Here is a 3,303-nt window from a genome sequence, read left to right on the forward strand (position 1 = left end):
TCAAGCAGGAATTTGGAGTAAAATCGCTGTCATTTTCTGCTCTGTGTCAGTGTCTCTGGGAGCTTGTTCTTGCTATTTCCTGTGATTTTCTCTTGGGCTTCTAACTGCATAAATTGTTTTTATGTATGTTGTCTTATCTAATTCTCACAAGAACAGTGTTATTATACCCAGTTATAAAAGCAGAATTCGAGTCTTTGAGAATTTTAAGAAACTTTTCCATCACATAATATGCTTAAGTAGCAGAGCCTGGATTTGAACCTACAATTTGGAGCTGATGTTCTTTTTTCCCTTCGGTTTTGCTTTTATTTTTCTATTATTAAAAAATCTTTAACTTATTTTTAAATTAAATTTGTTGGAGCGACATTGGTTAATAAAATTATATAGATTTCAAGTGTACAATTCAATAATATGTCATATGTGTATTGCATTGTGTGTTCACTGCCCAAAGTTAAATTTCCTTCCATCACCATATATTTAACCCCCTTTACCCTTATCTACCTCCCCCACTCCTCCCTTTAACTTTTCAATTACAGTCGACATTCAATATTATATTAGTTTCAGGTATATAGCATAATGGTTAGACATTTATATAATTTATGAAATGATCCCCTCGATAAGTTTAATACTGATGTGACACCATACATAGTTATTACAATATTATTGACTATATTCCCTATGCTGTAGGGAGTGACTATTTTTTAACTACAAATTTATACTTCTTAATCTCTTCACTTTTTTTTCACTCAGTCCCCCAATTCCCCTGCCATCCAGCAGCCATCAGTTTGGTTTCTGTATCTATGAATTTGTTTCTGTTTGGTTTGTTCATTTATTGGAACTGATATGCTTATTCATTTCATATAATTGTCTTTCCTGCTTTGACTCCAGGATATGCTGATAACCACTGGATCATATATTACTATCCCTTACTTTTTAATAAATTGTTGTTGACTGATACAATGACCTAATAGGATTTGCTTTTTCTCCTGTTTTCCAGCTTGTAGCGGGATATGGCATTCATAATAGGCAAGTTTAAGAATGTCTAGTGTCCTAGAAATACAAAATGGAAATGGTTATTTTAAAGCAAGCACAAAGACGTATTAGATACACAATTGTATATCTGTTAGTTTTATCAATATTATAAATTGTTTATTTTAGTTAAGTGGCTTTCACAAAAATCAGATTGTTTTTAATTCTCATGGTGAGCCTTATTATTATTTACTTATTTAACAAACAGATTATATGTATATATACACCCATGTGCCATTTTACAAGTAAATTTCTATTATATATACAGGTGAGGACACAGTCATCCTTGGAAGTTGTTGTCTTGCTATGGAAAACGAAGTCAAAATGTGGAGTAATTATGTGAATGACTCATGGAAAAACTTCCTATGGGTAAGGTAGCTGGCTCTTTAAGTGAGAGAACAGTGACTATAATGGATGAGGGCATTTATCATGAATGACTTCTACATTCGCCAATTTGGCCCTCATCATAATCTTGTGAGATGAGCAGGTAGGTGACATATGACTATCCCTAGTTTACTGTAAAGTCATATAAATGGCAAGTTGTGCTAGATTAGATTGGGCCACGTGGTATAAATAATTAGGAAATAATTTTAAAAGTCTCAAGACCGTATTCACCATACTGTTTCTATTCTTGCCTGAGTGGTTGTTGCCAGTTTGGATCTGTAGTAATCGAACCATTCCTTTCTGAATCTACATCATTTACTCCATGCCCTTTATCACGGGGCCTCAAACATCAACAGAGGAATCAGAAGGCTTTCATTTCTAAAGGTGGATGGAGATAGTAGAAAGGTTAGTCCTGCTCTTAAGTTCTTGCTAGAAAAGGAAAATCCTTGCTCCGTTCTCTGTTGACCCCATGGGAATACTTGAGTGTTGGAGCTAGAGGTTCTGTTTTAAAATTTCTGATCCAGCATCTGTTATCTGTTTGACGTTATCTCTTTAAGCATGAATTGCCTACCAGTAAAATGTGGATAAACTATAATGTGACTACTTCCTAGGCAGTTGGCCCTGAGCAATTGCTTTCTTTGCGTTATTTAACTTAGTCATCATGACAATGCTCTTAAGTAGATATTATTATTTTATAAACTTCTGTACTTATTTTAAACATTGAATGAAGGGAAATAAACTCAACTTGATTCATGCATACTTATTATGTGTGGGTATAGAGCTAGACACTTTACCATGTAGCTTTCTCTTTTGTAGGGAATGATTTAATTCATCTTAAAGGTCCAAGTCAGTTAAGATTAAATAGAAAGTAATTGGAAAAGTAGTTATGATTTTCAAGCACCTATTAAAGTGGTGGTCATTACTTCTGTTTGTAGAGAAGGCAGTCTCCTGATCAGCAGGGGCAATTCAGTCATCCCTGCTCCCACTCCATGCTGATGGAAGGCATGACTAATAAATTACAATCCTCTGTCCTGAGAACTTGGGTGTAACTTTCATATCCGTCTCAACAATCCATTCCAGGAAACTGCTACTAAGTGATCAGAGTTGGCACTTGAGATGAAAACTATTTTTCTTCCTTTTCAATTTTGATTCTTTCCTTTTTCTTTTTTTAAGGTTTTGGTTTTTTTATGTTTTTTATTATTTTTCTTCTTTTTAGTTCTGCCTGACTTTCCACCACCTTCAACAAATTTCTAATTTTGTGTTCTCAATGATGACAGAAGCATATGAAGTAATTTTTCATATCAATACACCAACTTGTTTTTGACTATGATAATACCATGAACTGGTCTGAGGTAAATTTTTCTTTTTTCATATTTGCAGATTTTATATGCTCATTGTGGTGGCTTTTAAATTTTCCTTGGAACTCATGCAAAACCAGAGCTTGGTCACTGAGTTTGTCCTTCTGGGGCTTTCACAGAATCCAAATGTTCAGAAAATAGTATTTGTTGTAGTTTTGTTCTGCTACATTACAACTGTTGGGGGCAACTTGCTAATCATGGTGACCATCGGCAGCAGCCCGGCACTCCTGGGCTCTCCCATGTACTTCTTCTTGGCTTTCCTGTCCTTCCTGGATGCCTGCTTCTCCACTGTCATTGCCCCAAAGATGATTGTGGACTCTCTCTGTAAGAGGAAAACCATCTCATTTGCAGGTTGCATGACCCAGCTCTTTGCGGAACACTTCTTTGCTGGGGTGGAGGCGATTGTCCTCACAGCCATGGCCTATGACCGCTATGTTGCCATCTGCAAGCCCTTGCACTACTCTTATATCATGAACTTGAAGCTCTGTGGCATTCTGATGGGGGTAGCCTGGGCAGGGGGCTTCCTGCATTCCAT

General features: G+C 36.1%; 1 pseudogene; it reads left to right on the forward strand.

The window, feature by feature from the left end:
- The window catches only part of LOC105309358, an 8,595-nt pseudogene that overhangs the window by 3,846 nt on the left and 1,446 nt on the right, over window positions 1-3,303 (forward strand).

Source organism: Pteropus vampyrus, unplaced genomic scaffold (assembly GCF_000151845.1).
Source record: "Pteropus vampyrus isolate Shadow unplaced genomic scaffold, Pvam_2.0 Scaffold730, whole genome shotgun sequence".
In the NCBI taxonomy this organism is placed as follows: domain Eukaryota; kingdom Metazoa; phylum Chordata; class Mammalia; order Chiroptera; family Pteropodidae; genus Pteropus; species Pteropus vampyrus.